Below are 27,666 nucleotides of genomic sequence, written 5' to 3' on the forward strand. Positions count from 1 at the left end.
GAGCAGGTGTCAAGTTGATCCATTATGCAGCCAGAGTGAATATGTAATTAACGGTTAGCGTATACAGATTCTGCTACATCAGACAACATTGGGATTTTTACCGTAGTGTAGTGCACTATCAATCGAACCCAAGTATATCTGTAATGTTCAAGAGTAAGGCCAGAAGTTCAAAGAAACCGCTTATTTTTATTAGCAGCAAAATGTTTCTATGCAATATGATAAGCGAAAAGCTGCTAGCGCCGATACCGAACGTAGTAGAACTCGAAACATAGAGAGAAAGCCGTTAGAACAGGCCGTTTAACTTCGTTTCTAATACATCAAGCCGTATACGTAATACAAACTTGAAGATCGCCTCATCAAGGATGTTATTATAGACGGCTTATATAATAATAGACATGTAGAAAGCTGATATTGATTACCATTTAGTAGAACTGCGTATCAATTGCGCAGATGCTCGAAGTTATTCCACTTTATTTCCTTCCACTATTGTTATTAATATTACTTTCAATATGATAACAAAACAGTATTATGTACTTGTATCATTTTGCTATAACTGATACACAAAAGCTAGGCGAAATGCTAATATCGCATCTCTGTAGGCGTGGTGACACTCGTTGTCGAATTGATTGACCAGTATCCCATCGATCGTTAAGATAGCGCCGGACTTCAGTCGGCGTTTCAAGCACGGTTATCGCATTTCGTTCGATCTAATCTTCTCAACCAGATGGTAGTAGACAACTAGAGTCGATAAGCATAAGACAGTGAGTTCCTAATCCCCCAAATAGTTGGTAACATAATCTGTCTAGAAGGTGAAAATGGGAGGCGGTTAGACCTGTGATGGGTTGCACTGGGTCGAGGAAGAGGGCTGCGGCCTGCCGCAAAGTGACTGGACAGAACGAAGCTGGTGAAGCCATCTTGAAGTGAGAACCCCCAAGCCTGTGTGGGGTAGGGCGAGCAAGCGGAGGAGCCACCACTAGCGCAAGGAGCAGCTCATCAGAATTGCAAATGTCTTTGTCTGCAGCGAAAGACAATGGCCACCAACCGATTGGGTGCGTTAAAAAACGCCTGAGTACAACGCAACGACAGGACACCGCATAAGGCGGGGTCGTCCAGCTCGCGTAGTTTCAGTTGTAATCAGGATACCCGCTATAACTTGGGGGAGAAAAGGCCTCAACGACAACTGTCCTTAGAGTCAGCGGTCAGACAATGTAAACCGGTAGGCTTTCAACTTCCGGCACCGTAGCTAGCGGTGCTTAAGGAAGCGCACTGAAAACGTATACACAACGAACAAACGTATCGGCCTCGATTTATCGGCTGCACCCATACGCGTCGCACTGTGCAAAGTGAAACAGAGAGAGAGAGAAAAGGGTGTGCGTCTTTATATATGCTGCAACGTCCGTTGCAGTGATGATAGTAGTGGCTGGGGCGTACGTTCAAAGATGTCTTCAAGGGATCGGGAACTCGTGAATAACCGGTGGTCGGCAATTTGGTACTTCGGGGTACACACAAGTGGTAATAAACGAGTTTACTCTGGAAAGCGAAGTACTTGAGATTGACTAGGTGAAGGTGGAGAAACGACAGCAGTGTCTGGTGAGTGGGAATCTCCCGTTCAAATTAAGTTTCCTTCTACCGCCACTTCAACGTGACTTAGCTAACCTAGCGAGCTAACGTTCGCTTTTCCTGGAGGCCTATGGACCGTATCGCTCTGCACTGGCTTGTATTTTGCTTTTTCGTTTGCCAGCCTCGGGATTAACTGCAGCTTGTTCGGCCCAACCAATCCTAAGAGGTCCATCTTGATGACAACGTGCGAATTATCTGCGCCAGAATCCTTACTGCTGCTGCCGTTGGAGTAGTTGTTTCGAAGTCTTTATGTGAGTATGTGAGCTTTTATTCGAAAGACTCTTAGACGAGGAAGGGAAAACGTCGGTTGATCAAAAAGAGGTACGTACGCTCGACTGGCTTGTTCGGCAGCTGAAAGGATAGGAGAGTAGGCGGCCTCGTGGTAGTCTGAAGGTTGACTGCTTAAATCGGTGGCAGAGCAGCCGGATCTTTTTGAATGGAAGATGGAGAGCATAATCGCCTTTTGGTTCTCTCTTTCCTTGCTTCGTCTTTACGCGTCTCCTTGCCCCAACCATCGTCGCTAAAGGCGAAGAACGTACGAGTAAGCGGGCAAGACGGAGCAAAGGGGGACAAAGCCGAGCACCGGTGACAACGACGATGTCGGTAAAAAGGCCCGACCGGGTCGATTCTGTCCCGCAATGATCAAGACTTGATTGATATGCGCCGTCAGCTAGACATACAAATGCAGCCCAAGGATTCTCATTGCATGAACATTTTTCGTGCCATCTCCCCAGAGGCCTGTCGACTCTGAGGCCAGGCCACGCTTGACTCGCGAAAAAGATGCGTCGACCGTCGAGCGGTTAGCCAGTGACAGGGCGTCGAATATTGCCAGTCGAGCCTGTTTGTCCGAATGGATGGTAGGCGGCAAGCCACAAGCCAAGTCAGCTGCTAGCGAAAGCTAGCCTCCCTCCCTCCCTCTCCCAGGCACAAACTTTCTCTCTCGCTTACTCCTCTCCCACGAAAGAAGGCAACACGGTTGTTTAAAAGCCATTAAAAAGCTGCCTCTAGCTTGGCTCAATGGACCTGTGGACCTGACCCCAGCCTCGCTATTGGCACTCGAGTAGTGATGCTTATACGCGTTCCTCAGTCCTTCTGCCTGCAGCATACAACGAAGCGCGCCCACCATCCCTACGTGTATGACTCTTGTGCGCTGAATACGCTCGACCGCTGTGAAGCTACTGCGCTCTTTTCTGTCAGTCCTATTGCTGCCTGTTGTCTGCCAACGTTCCGTTGAAGAGCGCGCTACACAAGCACAGACCCGGACCACCGCGCGGACGGCCGCGACAGGGGCTCTTACGCAGAGGGTAACTCCGCTGCGAATACTAATCGTGAAATCCACATTCCGTTGTGTGCGGCAGTGAACCCCATTTTTGCAATGAAGCCTTCTTTGTTCGCTCGGAAAGGAAGGCCCGGCTCAGATAGAAGTGGAAGGACGACGTCGGTGCGCATATTTTAATAATGACACTTAGTTACCGTGCACTTTTCCTCCCGCTACCGTGCTTCGAAGACTGAGATCTGTACATAAACCAAGCCAGCAAATGAAGACGTGTTTTAGCGAAATGGGGCAGTGCAACCCTTTAAAGACAAATGTCACGGAACCCGTGAGCTGCTTAAGGCGTGCCAGCCGACGCCTTCTGTGTGACTGTGCGTTACCCTTTACAGGGCGCGCAAGAGAAAGCTTATAGTAACGACTGTAGTGAGGGCATTCAGTACATTCGTCTAGCTGATGTTAGCTAATGCTAGGTATTATAGGTATTGCTGGATCGTAGCCAAGGGTCTCGTCCGTGATTATCTGTTTGAATACATACTCAAGGCCATATTTTGTGGTAAAATGAGGTGTAAAGTTAGAATTGTAATGTAATAACCTTAACGACAAATCTATATAGCATTTTCAATAGCTCTCATACCTATTTGTGCAGTATTTTTGTTTGTGTTTTAAAATGGTGATACAAGCGGTTTAGAATGATAGGTTCTGTACAGCTATAGTTATATATTATTAATATAGTAATAACCATCATTTCATTTTATTCTGTTGCAGGTAAGTTCATTTGAACCCGATAAATTAGTCTCAGGTGAATAAAACCGCGATCTTGCTCCTCATATAGTATAATAAGCACCCATCCGCTGTACAACTTTGGAAATGTATAACTTCCGCAAAGGGATACTGAACTGTATAGATGTATGAAATTAACATGGGCATCCGGCAAGCCCAATGGTAAACACTTCTATGTGTCAGATATGCTAGTCATTGGGAAACAAGTAAATTGGCAATGGCCCCTATTCGGCGTTGGGAAGACGAAGGGGAACAAGAGGCTATCAAAGATGCAATGGTTTGTTGATATTTTGGGTGGGTGGCGTGAGTAAACAAGACTAAAGCATCTATAATGCGAATAGCAATATATGTTATATAGTAAATCTGCAACTACGAAGAACGTTTGGCTCTATATATGAGCTCAACGATGATTTCCTTCTGTCACCAGCAACAAATATACATGGACGGCCAGCTAATCGCTTACCTATTCGCGTGTCAGGTTATTCTATTTTGATTAGATCTATTATCGATATGTAGAAATTATGTTTTACGCATCGCGGTTTGGATCAAGCCTGTGTTGTTGTGCAATGATAAATTGCCTCCTAAATACTTGTGACTAAATCCTTCGGTTGACTTCGAAACATTCTAGTAATTGTTTCTACCCACAAAGTTGCCCTCATGGGTGCGGCGAAGCTCGGTCAGGGAGCATTGTGCCGTGTCGAAGGATGAGGCCGAGCTGAGGTTTTGTACCGCTCGGTGGAGGGTTTCGTCGGTCGGTTAATAAACGGAGAAGGATGCCGTTCTCCTGATGGGTGATAGATGGACGCAATACAGTCGCGTCAGTCTGAGCTAGTTGCCATTGCGGAAAAGTCAACTATGTGCTTGGTCGACAGAGGGAAAGCGATGAGTCGAAATTTTAAGGGGACTCGAAACTTTTAACGTCTTGGCAGTTTTACAGCTATTATTACTATTATAACCGCTGACGGGGAATAAAGCCACCACTTTACGAAAGGGAGGAGGAGGAGACGCGACAAATTGGTCCGCATGAACAGTAACAACGACGACAACAGCATCAACAACAGCGGCTACTCCTGATGTTTGCAACTTGTCGTTTCACTTTATACACATTAACAGTACCAGGCGTGATGGTCTGACATGGTAGTATCCCAAAAAATCTTATGAGTGCTTCTTGCATGCAGTCCAGTCGAGTAAGAAATGTGTGTTGACGGCATGGGACGACGGGCGGCGGCTACGTAGGACCGGTCGAACGAACTACGCAACGACGTCTCGTTGACGGCCTTCGCAGACAGCGATCAGTCAGATTTTCAAGTTTCTTAGATGGCCTATCTCTTGTCGTTGCGGGATTGAAAGAAGCAAGGCCTGACGTTTAGAGCGGTGCCAGTTAGCGCCAGCTGAGTAGGAAAGGATGCCTGTTCCCGCATCTTCTTTGCAACCTCAAACACCCTGAATAAGCAGGCTTGGATTTCGCGCTTCCCGCTTTTAATACGGCAATCGGCTCCCTAGAACTTCGTTTAGCAGAGCACAGCTGGAATTATTATGATACGCGGCCATACCGAGTGGCAGCGATAGCGTCGGTGAAGGCTTTACTGCCCTTGGTGGCCTTGGTTCGCTGTTGGGTAAAGGACGATAAACTTCGACCATGTGGGTGGCAGCATGTGAAAACGTTTAGGCTAGCCAAGTCGCTTGCTTCGGGGGCCTACGCACCACCCGTAATTAGGCGTTGATCCGTCGACGGTCACCGAGGGCAAAGCAAATCCGGCTGCGATCTTGCCTACTCGACCATGGCCTCATCGCCGGCCGATAAGTGCGATCCTGCTTGGTATACCCCCACCGTAGAAGCGTGCCAGCTAAAAGCAGCTCATCCTAACCGGGCTCAGTCTTGCTCCGTTTTATTCGCTACAATCGTCAGGTCTTCTGACAGCACATTGCATTCGAGGTGGGCTTTTCTTTTCGAGGCGTTGCTGGTCGCTTCATTCTACTACTGGCGGGCTGATCGAACCTATCAATCGGTGGTGGAACCGATAATCGATCCATTAATCCAAGAAGAATCTTTACAGGGATCTCTTCACTTCGCAGGCGAATCCTTTTTTACATCCAGCGTATAGAGGGAGCGGAGCGATAAGTATGCTGTGTAGGAGATCCGCAGCAACCGCAGAGAACGAAAGTGTGACGGACATCGATGATCCATCTTGTGGACGAGGAATGACGCGACAACGTGGACTACCGTTACCGCCTATATAGTTTGCCTATTAAAGTGAGACTCATTCACCTCTGATCGAGCACCCTCACTGCTTTCGTTCGCCATTTGTTTACATGTGATTAGGAATAGCAACCAACACAGATTCGGTGGGCTCCGTCTCTTATCGTATTTAGGCCTGCCTGGATCTCGCTGGACCACGATGAGATCGAAAAAGGTCTGCGCGGCTCTATCCAGCCTCTTGCCAAGCCTTTGCCGCAAAGCAAAGTGCTCGTGTTTTCGCAGTACTTATTGACGTCCATTGATATCTTTCTTGTTGGTCTATTTAATACTGGTCGCCGATCGTAGTCGCCGGTTTGTTCAGCGTCTTAGCGCTTACCTAGAATCATCTGCCTGGCAAGGGCAGGAGACATTAAGGAACCCATAGGCCATACTGTTTCTTCACAATGGACATGCACACAGAGAATTGAGGCGTTGTAAGTTGTAGGATGTTCGCGATTTGCGACAGTTAGAGCCCACCTATGCTCACTTTGTTTTCCCTGTGACACCCACAGCACGAAAGGGTACGTTGGACTAACGAAAATATATTGCAGGAACCATCGTTGTCTAGCGACAAGCAGACTATCAAGCGGTGCTACAACGAAAAAAAGCAGCATAGAACACCCTCACCGCCAGCTAACACTGACACCACAGCCATTACCTACCGCCAAGTACGTCGTCTCCTTCGAGCAATGAACAGCCCGGAAAACAATGGAGAGAAGTGAACGAAGAGGCGAGCCATTCCAAAACAACGGATTCTTCCCCGTTTCCGCCGTGGAACACCGGGTTCGCTTGGTCGCTGGTTTTTTTGCAGGCCAAGGTGCACGTTGAAGCCATAATAAACCCGAACTGGCTGACAGAGTGTCCACTGTGGTGTTCGGTAGTGGTCAGTAGAGCGCTGGTAGAACGAATAGCCGTGATAGTCTTATTCCAGAGAGTTCGTTCACTTCTTTATTATGCAGAGTGTGTTCTTATCACGTGGAGAGCGTTCAACAAGGAGGGCGGTTCAAGTTAAACAGAGCCTTATAAGCTTTCGTCTAGGAAAGCTCGTTGGGGTGAGGGGCGCGTAAAATACGAGGCTGACAAAAATGATTCTTCGTAGTTGACAAAAGGGGACTGTGACGGAAGAAAGAAAGATGCAGGAAAGTTTTAATGACGCTAATAAAAGACGGCATGTGAAACCCATCTTAGAGATAATTGAGAATTGATGTCAATGTTTTAGTTATTAGTCACGAACCAATAAATGAATGGCTTGCCAACGTAGAAGGACGATGTTACCCTTTATTTTTTGGTTGGTTTGCGGCTTAGTACTCAAACAGAAACCTTGTGCAAGCTAGTTGTAATAGCTATAGCTATATGTATGTGTTGAGTGGAGGGTCAGAGTTGTAGAAATTCGCTAATGCTTTGAAAAATCGTGATAGTGTAGTGGGCATCTGTGGCAAAAATGTTTTTGGGTTAGTTCGGGCAGCTCGCGTATTGCGTACGTATCTGCGCTATATGTCGACATCGTTAGCTGCTTAGTTACTTGTAGTAAACCTGTTAGAAGCAGGTGTATACATGTCTGTAAAGCCTGTCCCCTTGTAGGCATAATTATGAAGATGCAGTAACAGCGGAAGTAACAAAGCTATCAGTAATAACTTCACTCATAACAATATCATGATCCAATGGTAACCAAAAATTACTTCATATTTATTTAGTTTGATGTAGCTGCAAGCTTTCATGTTAATCGAAGTGTGCAACCACCTAGACGTTTGGCGTTACGCCAACTACGGTACTAGAAAAACTACTACTACGAAAAAATACTTCCCCCAGAGGAAGCGGCCTATAGGGATATCAACGCCACAGTTCGAATTCGAGTCGAAAAATCTCACAGCGTGAGTAAGTAAAAACCTAAGCTGGTCAGGACCCAGGTAGTTGAGCTACCTAAACGTAAGAACAGATTCCAAGGTGATCTATTGTGCAAGCAAAGTAAAAATGAAAAATTTTTTAAATCTAAGAATAATTATTGACTACAACTACTCTTAGGCACTTGTAAGATCCATGTTTTGCCAACTCTTTGCTGCCAGTTGTGACTCAAACACCTCGATGGCAAAGTGACAACCCTTTCGCTACAATATCTATACGAAAAAGCACTTCGCGGCGTTGCTTCGCTACGTTAGGTCAACCCATTATGATAGCGCAATGTATGATCGGATTTGCAGCAAAACCGGTCAAAGGAACGCGTGATAGCTTTAGCGCACTTCTATGATTCCTTAGTGTGAGCAGAGTTGGGTCAGCATTGCTAGCCTACCGACTGCATCATTAGTCTCTCTAGTGTGAAGTGGGCTCGATGTCGCGGGTGTCAAAAAATGGGCCACGGATGATGGTTTATGTGTGTTTAGCACCTACGTTGAGAATGGAATCGCTGCCTCCATCTAGAACAACACCCAGAGAAGCCAATCTAACTCGGTCTAAACTCGATCAGGTCTAACACTGATGGATAGCATGATGTTTAATTGAATTGGGTTATGCGGGCGGTACTGTAATTCTAAGTGATAATGGTCAGAGGAATGGCGAGATCCGTATAGGTGGGACTTTGGCGGTAGAAGACCAACGATATTTACATATAACGATTATTTCGAATAGCTTGTGCTACAGAGTTTGGCGGCTTCTTGTATTAGTTCTAAGTTACAAACCCAAAATTTGGCCTGATTTGCTTTGGTCTGTGTGAGCCGTCGCCTGCCTAGAACACCAGGCGAAATAACGACTCAATGGGGTCGAGTCGACTACAGCCGCTGCCGGAGGTTGCAGAGGTAGCAGCGGCTTTTGCTTTGGAAGTAGCAAAGGGAATCTCGGATATTTCCTCTTACGCGTGTAGACTCAATACCGGCCACAAAGCACCACCCGCAGTCATAGCAGTAGCTGGTAGGACACCGGATGCGGCTGAGCCAAAATAAAGGTCTGGCCAAGGTGGTACGCGAAAGGCAAGTAATCGTGTGCAACGACCATGGAAGATCAGGCCATCGGGCTCAACAAGCGTCCTGTTTCGACAGCGGTTGTGCATGGTGCTGTCGTCAATGTCCTAAGGTGGTCTCTTCCGCGGCTCGTGAGCAGCCAGCAGAGTCTCACGTAATGACATGCCTTTGGCGACCTCCCTTGTTCAACCGCATTGCCCCTCTGTCCCACCGACTCCCATAGACCTCTCCCGTTAAAGGGAAAACCGGCCGGCGAATAGCTGTTGAGGAGTCTGCGGGCCAGCCCTCGTCCACCTGTGTGCCACTTTGCGACTGTGTAAGCCTTACTCCTGCCTCTATACCTGCCGTCGTAATATGATTGAAGGAATACGGTGAGTATCTTGTGCGGCACCCCCGGACAGACGGCGGTCAGCGAGGTCCAATCAGCTTGCCGACCCCGGACAACACCCGGCGGCAATGGCTTTACCGCGAGCAGCACTAATAGCGACAGTTCCTCGCTGCCGCTTCATTCGCGTTCTAAAGGCTCCGTTTTTCCATCGCTGCCTTTTTAGCTTTGCTTCCCTCCGCTTCGCTTGGGCCGACCCCTGGCGCTTCGAGCTTGCCCGCCGGTTTTCTTTGTGTCTTTTGCCTTCACTTCTGCTACCGCTTCAATCGGGTGTCGAGGTCTTATCGTGGCCCCCGGCAAGCATCAGCCCGGCTGCTTTTGCCGCTACTGTTATATCAACGGCCAATTCGGAGGCGGCGGCTGCGCTGCCCCTACTGGGACCACGACCACCGCTGATGCTGTCGTCGCCACTATTTACTAGTACCGCTATGAGCAGCCTAGGGACAACTGGAGTAAAAGGCTGTCTGCTGTCTGCCCGATGGGAGCCCCTTCATGCTTATCGCAATCGGTGCATGGCAGCTTTCATGGCGTGATGGAAGTAGCGCGAAACGATGGTGAACAGCAGGAACGGCGTCTCTGGAAGCTTGCAAGAAAAGTTAGGCAGGAGCCAACGTACGCTAGGAACCAGTGAATAGGCAAGCAAGCAGACGAGTAAGGCAGTTGCCGGGAGAGCAACCGAACCAGCGATTTGCGTTCGGCCAGCGCCAGTTACGGTACAAGTCCTACGAGTAACGGCAGCGGTCGTAGTAGTAGTGTTCTGGGCATGAGGAGCCCAAGCAGAAGAGAGCAAAGAGGAATAGGGCGAGGATGCTGCCAATATGGCTAGTGTTCAGTGACAGGTGACGATGATATAAGCGCGAATCGGAATGTGGCAGAATATAGGACGGAGCGAGTGTTGCGGGTGGGTGTTTTCTACCCCGGATATTTTCCTATTTGGCGATTGAATGGTGGCTCGATGAAAGTATCTATCTGTGAAAAAAACGCTTGTGGGTCTATGTCTCATGTATATTGCGCGAGACACATATATACTGAGATTCCGGACCGAGTGCCTGAGCTAGCAGTGACCGTATTGCTGCCCTTGGCCATCACTTTGTAGCTCTTAGCCGCCTCAAGGGACTCTGGAAGGCCGTTGCTTGACACATGACTTTTGACGAAAGAAACAGCAAACCGGGCAAGTCCTATCTCGCGGAAACGGAGCAAGTAAAGCGAGTTTTCTTTAACGCTGTTAACGATGGCAAGGACCATACCAATAATGGGAAATCGAGGAAGTACGTACAGTTTGTCGCAGCATGTATGTCTCAGCTGCTTCCAGCTGACCGAAGTCAAGGCAAGCCCGTCTTTTTCTTCGCGGACACCCGTGACCTGCCGGCGAAAATGAAAACGAAACGTTAGCGTGCGGAAAAGGGAGCGCGAGTTGGTTAAAAAGAAATAAATATAAACAGAAAGAGAGAGGGGGGAATCGGACAAAAGGCCATAAGAGAGAATTGAGAATCGAGACCATCCGAAGACCGTGGCCGCAACCGGATCGTTGTGGTTGCAGTGGTAATGTTACCCACAGCAGTAATTTCGGCTTCTCAGGGGTTCATTGCTGGTTGTTCAGAGGAACGTGTTCGTCTGTTTGCAGCTACCAACCGGCACCGCCGGATAATGCTGTTGGCTTTCATATACGGACTCAAAATATGGCTGAGGACGAATCCGGCTGGCGTTGGCGCTCGAGAAAGATCCTTCCGGGACCGCAACCGCCATGCCTGCCTGTTGCACCAACGACCTTAGCCATCATCGAATACTTTTGTGCATTCAGGATCCGCCCTATTGTCCGGTATCTAAAGGCGCTTTCTTCCTAAAGTAACGCGGAAACAGGTTCAAATCGCGCTTCTGGTTCCGTAGAGCTCAACTCAACTGGACTCGGTGTCCCCAGCGTACTGCAATTTCCCAAAATGCGACGCAGACGGATAGCCTGCCAATACGCTGCCGACAACGTATTTAACTGCAGTTGGTCAGAAAAAATGATGGCATAACTGAGTTGGACGGTGCAATCTCGCCGACCATAACAAACGTGTTTAATGCGTAACAGCAATGACGGAGGCGACTGCGGTTGCCCTTCTGACGCCTGTGCACTGCATGATGCCCGGCGTCATCTGTGGCGTTTAACGGCGGATATCGGAGAGGTGATCGAAGCGATTTAGGCAGAGCGGCTCCCCCAGCTTCAATATAGTCGTACACGCCGTCCGACCAGTCCGCCTACGGCCACCGACTACATACGTTTGGGAGTCACATGTTGTTTATGACGTAATAGTAACAGTAGATGCGGTGCTGCTCAAGCGCATTATGCGGCCAGTAGTACAATAGCTTTTGCTGGACCATATTCTCAGGACCGCGACGATATCATGCAGTTTCCACAGCAGCGGACGCCAAGATCGCCTTTTACCATGAGCGGAGTCTCCGAGTGTGAAGTGTGGCTCACCTTAACGGACAAGCCAACTTGAAGTTCTCCCAAAAATTGCTTTCTATTTTCCTTTCAGCTATTTTTGCGACAAGCAAAAGTGTTTGAGCATCGGCCACGTAGACTGTACATGGTTGTTCTAAATCCACGTCAAAAAAAGCCGATACGAGAACTTAGATAATACCAATACGGTAAAATTTTTTTTTTCCAATTTTGCACTGGAACAGGAATTCTAATAATAAGGACAAACGTCACCGTGATAACAATGAGAAAAACAAAGTAAACGAAGTGAATGGGATTAATTTGTTTTGCTATACTAACGAAAAGCTCTTGTCGCTTGCCAAAAGTCACTAAGTCACAGAATGAAGTTGAGAATGTTGATCCTGCAAATATCCTAATACCAGTAAACCATCCTTTACGGTAAACTATACGGAGCAGTAGTTGTGACAGTCGTATGTTTGCATTAGTAATAATAGTAACAGCAGGAGCAGGCAGTGTTCCATGCTTTCTCTTGAATTTCCTTATTACCCTTTGCCTAACCTAGGTGTCAGATAGGACCAGTAAGGTCTCACACGTATGACGGGTCTTCCTGTTCTGTCGACTGTGGCCCAGTTCGATTAGCCAAGACATGAACCTTGCACCAATGGAGATTATTTCAAAAAATAGACTTTCAGCACTTAACGATTGACTGGATGCCAAAATAAGTATTATATGAATTTCACGTAGCTTCCAAGTTCCCTAATAGAAAGTCTTTACGCTATGGGCTATTTCCAAGCGGCCCACACCAGGCCCCGAGAAGTCTGCCTGGACCCCAAAAAGTCTCACAAAGTCTGCTTCTCTCGAAGTGGCCAGCCACCAGGCGGCAGCAACCGACCAAGTAAACTTTTTATGTTCCGAAGAAGCAAGTTCTAAGCTGCAGTAGCTTTTTAGCTCGGATAGTTTTTCAACGGAGTTAGCTAGGCATGCATCAGGCTAGTGGATGGTCGCTCGCCTTCTGAAGCTGTTCGGGGAAGAGCACTGGGGCAAATGGGGGTACAGATCGGACGAGAGACCGAAACCGAGCCAGCACATCTCTTCAGTGGCCTGACGCCGCCGTCGCTATTATCAGCAGCGTCACTGCCTCTGGCAAGTTCGTCCGAACTCGTTAATGCCTTTGCCCTTCCTCTCATCGAAGGAATCCCTAGAGGTGAAATACCACCAAACAGAAAGGCAGCCTGCAACGACTTCGCTAAGCACACTAATGCACGACGTACACAGCAGAAGGAAACCTCTATAGCTTACGACGCTCCCTTAGTCCCGATACATGAAGTCCAGACGCAGCCGCGAGCGCACGTCTCACGATCAAGAGCCCTTCATAAGAAGAAACTCGAAACAGATAGTCAGGTAGACAGATAGACAGACAGACGGAGGTGTGATGAAAGAAAGGAGATCGATACTGGGGCTTATTAGACCCCAGTTAAGTGTAGAGGTTTGTTCCGGTAATTTTCACACAGTTGGCTAAGGAATAGACGATCCTTGGGTAAAATTCACAATACCCTTAGGTGATTCCAACGGACTTCCCAGCGACATTAGAAACCTAGATAGCGGTTAGAAAAAAGAGAACGAGAATGAGTTTAGGTATAGAAGACATGGATTTGGTAACAACAGTCAGTAACATTATTAATAATTTAGTACTCCTAGGTTCATCTTCATTAAACTTTTTCTTTTTCACGATCCAGATCAGCGATGACTCAAGAGGCGACTGTATTCGGCTGTTTTGCGTTTGTGTCATTATCGTTATTTGGGATAGCAGACGATGCAGCTTCACACGAGTGATACGAAGCATAAAACAGCTACCACATTGCTATATTATGCCTCGTAATCACTAAGTGACCATATTGTTTATCAATGGGAGTCTACTAGTGACATGCTGTCTATGACGATATCTTGATAGTTATGCATATAGGACATCAATAAGCTTTAAGCTAATTGGTTTTTAAAGTAAGCAAAGTCGTTCACATGAACAGTATAATAGACGCAACGATATCATCACGTTCAGAGCCAAAGTGGTTGTGTCCAATCGCACAATCCGTTCATGTGCTTCCCTTTTCCTTTCTTACCTTTTCTTTTCTATAGAACTTGTTACAGCCCTATAAGCCTTAGACTTAATGCAGTGTTTCACAGCAGATAGGGCTGCCGGATGGGAAAGGGCTATTTAGTCACGCTCTCTTGTAACCTCCATCTACTAAACTGGGACGCGTTGTCTGTTTTATCATCTATGTGATAGGATGAGAAGATCTACAAAGGTTAACAGGCCCTCACACGACTGTTGTGTCCGCTGGTTTGCAGGGTTCTCCATCAAATCGGCAAAACACAATAATGATATCAATAATGGCCATCATAATAACAATGACAGTAATGATAAACCACAGCAGATGCTTCAAATGGCGACTACTGTTGAATATCGGACTAGAAATAAAAGTATGGTGAGTAAGCAAAGAGTTAGACGTTGTCGTTGCGCTCCGACTGCCTATTACGTACGACAAACCTGAATAGCATTCGCGATCTCTGCCACCTCCTCATGCCGAACCGGTTTTAATTGATGAAAAATAGGCTTTTAGATGACTAGCGACATCCCAAGGCCATAGGCAAAGGCTAAGCTTCGTTAGTCGGACTCATAAACGGGGCCTTGGTCGCCTTGCAAACATATATTTTGTTCGAGTTGTTGTTATATAGAGATATGTATTCGTATGTTTCTATATAAGTGGATGGTCGCATAAAAAAACCTACTAGCTCTGATGCTTGCTAACTGTATCGGTGATATGGTCTTTAACTTGAGAACCGAATAAGTGGACGCGTAATACACCTAGTTTTCAACGTGCACCGCATTTTCTCGGGATTAAGACGCGTACATGAAAACTTACTTAAAATGTTGAATATAGTTGCTTCAAGCATAAGATCCGTATGCTATCTTTATACGTATTATAATTTTATTGTAAAGACCTTAAGTTGATGTTTAGCTCTAAGTAGCTGCCTGCAAAGCAATTGTCTCAAGCATAACCATGAAAATAAATTTGTTTTCATCGACTGAAACTGTGTGCAATTATTTGCACAGGATCACCTTTTTTTGTACTCTAATAGGTAGACATTTAACTACGTCCTCTGAAAATTGCAAGCCAAATAGACGGAATTTTTGCTCGCTTAGAGACAGTCATGCGTTGTAAACTAATCTTTAAAAGTAGCCGTAAATATCCAGTCACCTTTCTGTTCACGAATCTGAGTGACGACCAGAGAATCATCAGATCACTTTAACTTATGAGATGAAAATATAAGGCAAGCGAGTTGAGAAGGTAGGGTAAATCATTGCAACGGTCGATAGCGAAACGAAGGTGAGAGCCAACTTGGCAAAAGGTGAAGGACACAGGCAAACAAAAGAGGTCTGCCGTGTTCTGCGCCAGCTAAGCTGTCCTCCTCGCGAGTCCAGCAGGCCGCCAAGCAGTCTGACAAACAGCTTGCACATGCGACGCGCCTCTAGACAGGTCGTATCCTACAATGAGAACTGTACGCTTCAAACCTAGGTACATCTGGCGCGTAATGTGAATGGGTACGAAACTTCTATGCTCCTCGTTGCCACAGCACTGCTTCTCGCGCATAATGCTGGCCTCTTACGTTGTGCTAATCCTAGCATTCGACCTTAGGTTCTCCTCTCTCTCGCATACTTCATCCGTCTCCTTCCTTTCTCACTCTTGCTGCCTTTAGTGTAGTTGGCGTTCAATGAGAGAACACGCGAGCGACCAGGGGCAAGCGACATACTACCCCACACTTATCTGGCTCCTCTAGGACTGGCTGGGGACCAGCTCATTTCCGGGGTTGTGGCTAACATCGATACCTGCCACCGCCTCCCTACCCGGAGCACCATCACAAACAGGCATGCCGCCATCAGCAGCGCTCCACGTCATGTTCTTCTAGAAGCTGTCCAATAGCGTTCTTGAGCGGAAAACTGAGAGCGAACGTTTCTCAGTGCGGATCCATCGAAGAGCTAGCCGTTGATGGTCGTTGGTATAGCTATCTCAGAGTGGTTGTTTCCTTGCCTGGTATTAATTCGGACTGAGCCGGGCCGTCGGCAAATCAGTTGATCTGTTAGCGATGGTAGCAGCAGAGGAGGCAACGAAAATGGCTTTAGTCAGGTCCGAAGGGCTTCATGTAGGTTAATCTATTTCGAACGGTGTCTCAGGTCGGCAAGCCGTGTTTACTATATATGGTTGGTTTGGGCTAACCGAGGTTAAGTCTATCAGTTATTATTTGCCGGGAGGCTTTGGTCCCTGGGTCGTCGATAGGCTAAAAGTGGTTTTCTGCTGCCAAACGAAAAGTTCTGCAAAAGAGAAATTGCAGTGGGTTGAATACGTGCATCGCCGTAGGAAGAGAAAACTGTTTTCGAGAGAAATACACATACATACATTGATAGGACACACAGATAGGACGAGGAGCGCTTTATTACTCTCGTACATGAATAAATTTGTGACCGCCGGATGTCAAACATATTGGCCAACCAACAAAGGTAAATGCTCGTCAAGCCGTTTGCCGGAATTTACTTCATATACATAGAAGGCCGAAGTCCACACCTCGTAGGCTGCTAGCTACTATCCTCTAACTACACGATTCCTACTTGTATGAATAACGACAACAAGAATTGGCTTATAAACAAACGCAGTTAGTTCTGCAAAAATTCGTCAGAAATTCTAACGAACTACTGCTTTTGCCAGACATGGCCAACGAACTCAGTATTACTGCCTCTACTAGGCCCCGTGAATTTCCGGTCATATTGCACCTACAACTGATATTAATCTACTATGACTTACCGTTTTTGCGCCAGATACTTGCTCAATGATATAAGCTGGTTCCTGAGGCTTTTTTTTTTTTTTCTAGAAATAGATGCGTTATTCAATTGTATGTCTGTTTACCTCTAGCTAACACACCCCCGCACCATGGCTCCTGGAAACCCATGCGATCATCTCTGCGAAATAGTCGCAGCGTTCCTGCGTTGTAGGCCTGCGGACATGTGTACATATGTACATGCATAGTCCCAGCTCAACGCTCCTCTTGCCGACAGGAGCAGTGAAAAAAATGATTGATCATTTCCTGTAGTAGAGCCGACAAGGAGATCAGCGTCCAGTCAGTCGTGAGCCAATATGGCAGACCTCCTGCAATGCCTTTTTCACAAAATGCACTTTATCAATAGGTCACGGACGACTCGTATATCTTGTAAATAACCAACAACTCTTGTTCGGGCACAGACAGATGTATGACGATATATAGTTTTATATGACTAACGAGGGCTAAAATGGGGGCAGTAAAGGAGCGAAAGGAAAAATGACGCCGATAGTGATTAGCGTCGCCATTACGACGGCAAAACATTCCCCAGCTTCTAACAGCGAACTTGTCCTGTACAACATTTCGGTTGGTGCACATCTCGTTTTTGACCCTTGCGTTGTTAATCAAAAAAACACCAGTTTTCGCTATTAACGATCTTCTACGCCGAAGTCGTTCATAAGTCGAGGTACCAGAATATAAGGCGAAATCATCGTTTGTTTTGGTAGTAGTGTATGTAATGATAAAGATCACCATCTTTATTTATACATATTGTGCTTTATACGTCAGTCTAATATATATGTTGCTAAAAATAATAGCAGTAGCATTAGGCGTGCATGTGAACTGCCGGGAAACAAATAAATACGGTCCACAAGCAATAACAGTCATATGGTTCGATAGTAGGGGTGGTAAACACAAAAAGTAAATAGCAGGGGTTATAAGAGGAACAGCAGGTAAATAGCTCTTCGGGATATTAATACTTCTAGCTTAATCCGTGCTTTTTGTAACCACCTGAACCATTTGTGAACAAAGCCTGAGGCACAGAAAATTTTATCTGCAACAACCGGTAATAGCTGGAAATACTGCGGTAGCGGCAGAGGAATCTACCGGCATCTTTCAACTAAAAAATGTAGAAGCATCTACCTCTTTGCTTCACTCCTTATTCAAGAGACAACCGAATTTTCCGAACCGAACGAGCCGCCTGTAGAACGTTCACTGTGGACGATTTATTCACGGGGGGCTGTATGTTTGACGATGGTAGAGGAACTGCCAGTGAATATCTGTCAATAACAATGACGTCTTTCCATTCGGATACATAGTAAAACCTATATGTTTATTATATAATATAATCTATTTCTGGAAACGAACTATTACATACGTTGGGTGTAAGTATGCCGAATCTAACGACGTGCCCTCTATTTTTAAGTATATTTTTAAGTAACGAAAAGTATATTTGTATTGTAAAATTACAATTCAGTTTCATAGACTCGTGCATAGTTGACGAAGTTCAAGTCCTCGAGTGGTACAAAATTACCATCGTAATATTGTGTTTAACTAAGAGCTTTATTTGCTTTAACGTAAGCGGAATAAGATCAATTCTATTCATGATCAAAGGCTTGACCCTTCCTGTGCACGTACAAGGATAAAATGTACATGCATAGATATTTACCAAAAATTGCTGTAGGCGAACTAAGCAGAATATATTGTGACCACCTGTACAACCACAGCTACCACTTCGCAACGTCTAATGTTAATAGACACATATGAGGATACAACGGGTTTCAAAGGACGTAGCGCTCCGTATATAGCTACTGCTGTGAGCGACAAACAATACCAAGCCAACTGTCGCGGGAAATGTTTTTGGAAAAGGACATCGAGACCTTGCTGCGTCTTAGTTGAAACCAGACCGAGAAATGATCTGTCCAGTGAACGTAAGAGTTCTGTGTTTAGAGCCAGTTTCGAAGGTAGCGGACGGCCATCTTCATATGACAAGGTGAAATAGACGTGTCCTGCTCGGCTCATCAAGACAAGAAAAAGGAATAATGCCGCTCTAAAGAGTTAAAAAGGTCGACGAAGTTATTCATCGCTCGCCGGAAATCGTTTTGACAGGGGCGCCAAATTAGAATCGATCGAGGTTATGGCTCCTGTTGCCAATGGCAGTTACGGTCAAGGAGGTGGTTGTGATAACGTGAACACAAGCAGTATCAGCTCTAGTTCTACTAGGGCTGACGTTGCTTAGTCGTAGCGAATGCACGACCAGCCAGCAAACCAGTCTGCAAGCAAATGCAGCGTATAGGAGACGATGGTCTGGTGAACATTATGAAATGCTGGTAGCATTAGTAGTAGCGACAATGGCTGTAAAGGCGCGTGTGTCGAAATTAAGGTTCGGGTAGAAAGCCACCTGGGGTAACGAAAGCAGCAACGGGGTTACTTGCTTACAAATACCAGTAATGGAGATTGTCGAGTCTTTTCGTACCTGTAAAAAAAGACAGAGGTACCACGACGCAAAAAGTCCTTGGTCATACAGGCATCACACATAAGAAGGCATCACATATGTGAGAGCGCGTCCACAAACACATGTAATAACAAAAACGGGCAGGACAATGGATAAGTGGTAGATTAGTTCGCTTTTCTGCTATTTATTCTTGCGACAGCAGGAAAGAGTGTGGAGAGAAACGAAGAAAAAAACGATAAAGGACGAACGGTTGCTTGCCAGCTGACCGGCCGTGCACCAAATAATGGGTTGTCCTCCGAGGCATAGTAACCTTTGCTCCATCCTTCTTATCACTTCCTTCCCGCACCTCTGGCAATTGGCTGACCAATGCTCTCTCGCTAATATTCGCAAACTCCCGCTTCGTCTACTGCAGTCCTTTCCGGCTTCTCCAACTGACGAATTGGAAAGCAAAGCGAAACTAGGGACGACACTCTCGGGCTCGCTGCTGTGATCTGCTTGGTACGATCCTATCCGACAGTGGTTAGATCACCAGACGTCTCAGCTCTCCCATTGCCACAGTGGAATCGAAAGGATGTGGATGTCGCATGGAAGGACTGTTAGGATGGGATCCTCATAGCCAATATCAGTCGAGCGGTACCCAAGAGCAACATAGTCGAGTCACGGAGAAACGGTGTCAGACACGCTGTTGCCAATGGCAGAGGCGGACGAAGGCTCTCTGTGGGGAAGCGCAACTGACCCCCGTGTGTCTCATTGTGCAAGTCGCTTTCCGAGTACGATTGAGAAGATGGGATATTGGTATCAAGGGAACAGGTCATGCGAGTAGCGAGAAGGAGTAGTAAGCCAGAAAGGGCATTTATCTTTAAGATGTAGACTTCTGCTATTGATGCTACTACACACCGCTACTGTCGTCGAAAGACTTAGTCTTACTATTCGATCCAGGTTTTCAAATGCGTTGGCCTGCACTGAATCACCGACCTCGCTACGCTCGTCTTCTGTTTTTCGTGATCCTTGTTTACAGCCAGCCTAGCCAACAAGTTTCAACTCCTCTTCGGTTCTTCCTCAGCCTTTAGTACGGCTACAATTGCAACTCTTGTAAGTAGTTCCTAATCATGGTGGTGATCCTCCCCGTCGCTATCGTTAACCGGTCGGAACGTCAGCTTGAGCAGTAATCGGCCCACCGTATCGTGCTTGTTTTTTCTCTGTATCTCATGACTTATATCTAGAGAACTGCGAAAGCCGAAAGGCAAAATACGTTGCGACACATGATCTAACGGAGGGCAAGAAAAACAGAACAAGGTGCAGAGTTTCAGATACTGGAGTAAACCGTGGCGAGAAATTGCGAAGGTTATTACGTAGCTGAAGAAACAAGGACAGCGTCGTCGTCACCGTCACTAACACCATCAACAACGAGTAACGCTAAGTAGTAAAAGGCATGTAGGGTGACCGCACTAGCTTACATAATATAGGTAGGCTTCATTTATACTTGTACCATGAAGCCTGTGTGTGACTCGGTTTGTCTTTGGAGTCAGCCTTCAACTAAGGAATACTAGAAACAGGCCTGACCGAACCTCAAGCTTTCTTGCTTTTTGAAAAAGGAAATGCAATTAAATTGCCCCTAAGCAGATAGCCCTCAGCATGAGAGCAAAGGATGGGTATATATAGCAAGGACCAACAGCGGCCTGGAACGACAACTCTTTGAGCCTCAAAGATCCAACGTCAATGCCCAGCACCGTCCAACATCGAAAGAAATTAGTAGAAGAAACAACGCACGGATGGGAGCAGCGATTGATGAACGAAAGCTACCGAGTAGCTCGATAAACTGCGTCTGGATAAAGGACATGAACAGGGGATCTTGTTACTACTATTAGCAAAAAGCTTCAGCTGTTTTCTCACACTAGAGGTTAGAGGATATAAACTGATATTTATGTGCTCACGGAAGATTTTTACATGAGTGAACAAGTAGTTGTAATGGGTGTAAACAGCAGGTACATGAGACTGTGAGTTTTGTTTTTTTTTTTTGCATTTTCTGTTTTGCTACGAGTACACCAATGTTGCAGTTGTTTACTACTATGGACAGATCGTCCTTATCCTAACATTAGCTAGTCTTTCCAAGCTAAGCTACTTACATGTTATCGTTATAAATTTAGTATGACTGGGCCATCGCGTATATCATCAGTATTATTGATATAGTTGTGATTATCATTATTATATGCTTGTTTACTGCTATCCTTAACACATAGATTATACAAAAAATTACTCGGAATACTACTAGATTATATAATTCAAAATGACATTATCTTCCTTTTAGTTTTATTCGCTGTTAACTTAAGCAGCAGAACGCATCTACTTACGGCAGGCCTACTTAGTGTCTAATGACGAAGCTGGTAAAAGTTGTGTTTCCCTTTTTTCGGGGGTATTATCCCTTTATTGAGAAATGAAACGTGTTATTATTAGATATGTTGGCTGGCGACAATTCGCAGTAGTTTGTCCGGTGCGACTGTGTCGGGGAATCATATCCGCCTCAGAAAAACTGAGCGTTGTATGTAAGTTCCCCTCAGCTTCTTTTAGTCTGCTTCTGTATTGTGGGACATAGCAGGGAACAGCAAAGCAGGCGGCTGTTGTGCCGATGATGGTCGCGATAGCTGGGTAACTACGGGCTTAAGAAGGGAGGTCAACAGGGAAGAAGGGTAAACGGCAGACATATGGCACATAAAAGCGTCAGTGCAGTGCTATGGCGTACGCCCATGGTATGTGTCGTTGCCTGGATCTGTCTTTATGTTTCCAGTTTTACGTTCGATATCTCCGTTAGGCATTCCATCAGACGGCCGGTTCTTAGCGCGAAATAGACTCTGTTTATGCCCGGATTCGAACTTAGATTACAACGTGTCCTTAAGATTAGCAGGCAAATACGTTACCCACTAAGCTAGCACGCGAACTGACTCTATCCGCCTATCACACAGAAAGTAGCCAAGTGGATAGGACCATTAGCCTGGGGTATTCGTCCTCAACCTTGTTACAAAATGAGGACGATGCCACTCTATCTGACACTGTCAGCAATGCAGTAGATGAGGATCCGTCACGAGGGCGCAGCGGCAATGGATGTAAGCTGACGACTAGCTATGGTCTGCAGCGTGGGTAGCAGTGTCGGAAATAAACGGCAAAAAAAACGAAAAAGGTTAGTAGACGAAACTGAAAGTTCGAATTTGAACCCTCAGCAAGCTGAAAATGAGAAAGATAATAGTAAAAAACAGGAGAGGAAGGAGTCGCATGATCGCGTGTTCGCTTCACCGACAAAGGGGGAGAGACAGTAAAGAAGCATAAAAGCAGCAAAACAAGCTGTTCCTTGAAGAGTTTGAGGCCTGAGTAAAGGAAACGTCAAAAAAAGAAGACCGGCAAGGGATGTAGGGAGCGGTACGGAACGAAGCACCGCTTGTAATACAGCTGCAGTGTTGCTGTGGCCTATATGAGCCTACTATGCAAACGGAGCGGAATGCGCAATTTTATTTGCATTGCGCAATGCTTCCCTTAGCCAAGTAGAAGCTAACGATGTAGCAAGCAAAAACAAGCCCAGTTCATTATTTCGATTGTTGCTTTGATATGTAGGCAACGATTGATGAACTGTAATCTCAGTGATAAAGCAGCAGTAAAAACCATGTACAAAATAACCCTCTGCAAACCCACATAGATATATACGTGCTTACTAAAGACCTGTATGCCTACAAATCGTTTCTGTAACTGAATGCGCATTGTGAAGATTTATTTAACTTGTATATGCGTTGATAAAACTTGTGGGCTACTAGTGCTAACTTGAAATAACGACTAAAGCCTATATATCTGCTATTTACACCTATTTTTGTAACAGAAAACTGGAAATAGACAATATGCGGTGTAGTCTTCGTCCAATGGTTGTATTTGGCGTGCTTGGTACTCCGCTTGTCGAATATCTTGGGACCGATACCCCAAAGTGCGCCAAGTTCTTGCTGCAGCAATAGTTACTGGAAATGGTACGCCGTTATAGAAACGGATGGCTTAGTAGGCGAGCCCCGCTAAAGACATGCTGTTGGGTTGTACGAGCATTTGGCAGTGTCGCCGGCATGTCAGCCTGGCCATGGCCTACTCCATGAACAATGGTCCTGCGCTTTATCGAGGCAAAATCATATTAAGACCTGTGAAGCATTAAAAAAACTATACAATTGGCCACAACTCATATCGACCACTGAGGATTAATCCTTATTCTTATGATAGGGTGACCCTAGAAATTTTCTCCGTCGAAGCCGATCGGTGAGTGTGTAGCCAGTTGAAGATCCAATATTTTCGTTGTTTACGTAATAGAGATTTGTACTAAATGGGAATATGATAAGTCTAGTATAAATGATATAACAGACACAGACTAAATTGCTAATAGGTCACACTCGTTAAAGGGAATAAAATGCTACTTTTACAAGACAGGAATTGACACCAATCTAAAATTTCGCAGATGTCCGACTATGTTAATTCTCAAAAAGATCTCAAAGTCTGTGATTTTACTAGCTCCTAAAATCCCAGTCACTAACTGCTAACTAAGCATCATTAGCGAATGATGATGTTCGATATTTGCCAATGCTACAAACGTTCAACAAATATAAACCATAACAAAAAACAACAACAGTATTAGGTCGTTTTTTTTTTATGTATTTAGGTAGCATATTTTAGTAAGTTTCTTATGATTCAATACCTGCACAGTATCATTTATATATGCTATCGCATTTACGGTAAAGGCTCTCCGATTAGATTCGGTGATCATTACTTCGCTTATTTAGCAACTTCGTAGCATCACAGCGTTCAGCGCCTTAATACGCTACATCCATGCGCTACTTCCGTATGCTGGGCGCCGATGAGCAGCTGCTGAGTCTCCTCGTCGGCTGCCGGGACCTATCATAGTGTTAAACCCATAGCCGTACTGTCTTACGCAAGCACTGTTGCACAGGGGTTGCTACACCGATTGGCTTTGTTCTGAACAATGGAATCTTTGCTCCATATAAGGCTACAAAGCGTGATAGCTGGCAGGCACGAATAAGATGGAAGCCATTTTTGTGATTAACATTACCGTCATCATCAAGATACTGCTATCTGTTCGAGGCCCTTGGTTCGCGGGGCTTCCAGTTCTCGGTCTCCGAGCCCCGGGTTTTTCTTCTCAACTCACCACCGTTAATACATTCGTGCTCGACCAGCAGCGCTACTTCTTATCGACGCTTAGAGCTGAGCTGGGGCCACAGAAGCTTTGGAATAAACCGCCACCAGCCTAAAGCCCCTGCTGTAAGACAATGAAAAGGTTTGCCAGCGCTGCTCTTACCCAAGTGCTCGAAGAGGAACGCCAATGAAGCAAACACGCCCTTCCGTATACAAGCCCTTACAGACCGTAAAAGAATAGATAGAAACGAGAAAGGAGCACGCCTACTGGGAACGGTCAGTGGACCAATGGGATCATCTGAACAAACGGTCTGCTTCATGTTGCCAATAAACGTCCCGATTCTTGTACACTCATGTACGTTCAACGACGTATGAGCACAGGCCAATAGGCACTGGCTCAACCTTTGGGTGCAAGAGGCTGCTTTTCTTGAACTGCTGCTTCTAAGTGCGAGTCGGTGCTAATAATTGTTACTTGACGATTCGCTGTCAGTTTGCTTGCTGTGGAGCGTTGAAGACCTTTAAACGTTGTTTTTGCCACGAGGTGGATGCTTGGTGGAGTTTACACGATAGGAGCGGCATTGGCAGTAGTATTCGTCATCATGGCCTATTCTTTTTCCTGTTCTTAAGTAGACGGAAAGCTATGTGCACGGCATTGCTTGGTCGGGTGGGTTAGGAGCTAACGTACCGCAGTCAGGATGAGGCGGCAATAGGACTAGCTGGCAGCAGTGACCAGCAACTAACGGTATTACCAGTCGTTACTTGGTACTTACATTTTGGACTATTATTCGCTTATTACTGGTATAGTCGTGCGATGGCTGTTGGCGACTAGGTTTGTCGTCGGCCACTAATGGGCCTGCGGTCTTCGACTTCACGTGAGGCGAGGCGAGGCAAGGCTCTTCCTTTCCGAAGTAAAGCGAAGCGCGTCGGACCGTTGTCATTGCGTATGTCTCATAGAGTCGCCGCCACTACACGTACCGCCATTTACGGAACAAAGACGATTATAGAACATTTCGTTTTTTTTTATCGGTATTAGAGGCGCTGTGATAAATCATAATAGTGATCAGTTCAAGGACCTTTTAAAGTTGAAAGAATTATATTCGACCGTACACGGAATGGTAATATATAAATTGTTTATAATTTCGCTAAACAACAATCAAGTAGTTACGTAACGAGTAACATGTTGGCAATGAATCAAGGTTAAACGCTAAGCAAATATGGAAGATTTTTTAGAACGAAACTTCGTTCATAACCGGTGTTCAGCGCTCAAATGTTATATTGTATCGTTTGACTAGGTAAAGTGTGGGCTGCTCTAAGCAAACACAAGAATCAAGGAAGCCAATCCTGTATGACATGCTATGTACTATACGATTGTGATCGTAATCTCTTTCTACGCTCACAGCTTCGGCTGACACCTCTTCCTTTTTACACGGACTGAAATACACGCCAGTATTCTACCTGTATCCGTTTGCGGGTCGATTATTAAAGCCATCGGAGCATCAAAATTGCGACGTGGAGGGGCCGCCTTGTTCGGCAAGCGAAAGGCGTAAAACGGAAGAATATAGAAGAGGACATCGAGGAGAAGAACGAAAGGCGGTAGCATTAACTTTAGCAGCAATGAGAAGTGATTTGGACAGAAGAACGGTATCTGAAGACCACTTTTCCCTGGAGACTAGTGAACCATGGGCAACCCGTGCACAACAGCACATCGTGTTTTTGACGTTGTGTTTCTATAACGGCCGTATAACTGTACTGTATATATATACATGTATAAGGAGATATATATATATATATATATATATATATATATATATATATCCTTTTACGATCGTCAAATGCCGTTATTTAGTGGATGCATCACGCGCGTGCTTAGCCGAATCTTTGTGTACCTGTTACAACGGTCGGTGCACGTAGTGCAGCAGCGAAGTAGATGATAACAGCAGCAGGTGTACAGGACGCTAACACAAAAGCATACATACACGTTCAGAGTTGCACACAGAAACGAACTCCACCGCACAGAGCTGTAAGGGTGCACTGGACTAGCACTTAAGCGAATACGTCCTTCATTAGAGGCGACGGCGGCTGCCATTGCCTTGAGGCCTCGCGCTCTCTGCGTCTCTGTCTCTCATGATCGCAGCTATTTTCTCGTTTACTGGTCTCCTGACGCATTTGTTTATTGCTCATCTGATTCACTTAACCTTCTGCTGCTATTGTTGCCAGCTTTTTTGGTATTATCCTCTATATGCTACTATTCTCTTTCACGCGGACTTGGTCGAAAAGGCGGCTCGGCCGCCTGTTTGGCTGCCTTTTTGCTCGCTGTTTCATAGGCCCGTTTCATTTCAGGTTCAAACGAAGCGGGGCTTGAGGCTTAAATGGATTCAATGAAACGTGGAGACCAGTTCAGGTCTGCTCGACGTGTTTTTGGGTTAGTGCAAGAGCTACAGGTGCTTGTATGTATGCCCTTTGCTGGTACTGCTGCTTTTCGCAGTGTTGCAGTTTCCTATAGAAGGCTTTCAATATACCACTACAGATATGTACCACCGTGACTATGTGGATGTGTCGTTATATGGGCACTTGAAAAAAACGTGTTTCTTCTACATAGATAACTTGATCACTCTTTGTCAGTATGATGGATCCTGTCTTGACTTGATTAGCTCTATCTGCTAATGCTGCTTTGAGATCAGGAAGCTTTGACACTTGTCTCCTTTTTCACATGCTATTATCACCACTGTGCATGGCTCTAGCACCCACTACAAAGCAGCTCGTTCCTGTTTTCTCAGTCTGCTCCTCTTTTCCTTTACTTTTCATCGCGGCGAGCGATTACTGAGTGAGAAGCGGGCCAGCCAACTATCTTGCCCGGGGTTCCTACCTGTCTGGCTTCTCCAAGTGAACTCCCCGAACCATTTAGTTGTTCGGACAGCCGACCGGCCGGCCGTCGAAAGAAGGTTGATATGAAGCAGCAGCAGCGATAAAAGGAAAGCTTTATCGGTACTCTTCTGTGTGCTGGCGTGCTTATAGTCATGGTGTGCTACATTGGGAACGGAACGCGTAAAGGCGCTAAGAGATGGGGTTTATTGAGGCCGGGATTTACCACCATCGTGGTGAATCTAACCTCCCGGGTGTTACTGCCATTGCCGTTGGCACACTACCGCAGCCAGCATCTCCACGTGACTGTGGGGGGAACTAACGGTTATTGTGTATTGTCCAGTATAATGAACTGTAGTACTATACCACTACCCTGTTTGTGCGTGAATCTGCCTGTGTGTCGGCGAAAAGCGGTTACTGGCTACAGACTGCTGTGGAGTCGAGACGTGTCGGCTTGGGCGGGGTCGACTGCTGACGAAGGCTGCCGCCAGCAAGCGAACACTGATTCAGGGGCAAAGCAGGCCAAGGTGGATCCTTGCTCTGTTGGTCTATTCACAGCGTGCCAACGTACCCTATACCCCTTACTCTCCTGAAGCTCAGGTCCGACGACGGCCATAATCCACGAGAAAAGGTGTGTGGTA

General features: G+C 46.0%; 1 protein-coding gene and 1 long non-coding RNA gene across 18 annotated transcripts in view; both read left to right on the plus strand.

The window, feature by feature from the left end:
• Window positions 1-27,666, plus strand: part of LOC111255003 (cytoplasmic polyadenylation element-binding protein 2-like) — a 256,990-nt gene that overhangs the window by 111,163 nt on the left and 118,161 nt on the right. The gene's annotated exons all lie outside the window — the stretch shown is intronic.
• LOC147754453 (uncharacterized) lies at window positions 762-7,175 on the plus strand. The gene is made up of 2 exons (XR_015317896.1): window positions 762-3,061; window positions 6,464-7,175. It is a non-coding gene; the product is annotated as an uncharacterized LOC147754453 (long non-coding RNA).

The sequence above is a fragment of the Varroa destructor genome, unplaced genomic scaffold (assembly GCF_002443255.2).
Source record: "Varroa destructor unplaced genomic scaffold, Vdes_3.0 BEIS01000007.1, whole genome shotgun sequence".
NCBI classification, from domain to species: domain Eukaryota; kingdom Metazoa; phylum Arthropoda; class Arachnida; order Mesostigmata; family Varroidae; genus Varroa; species Varroa destructor.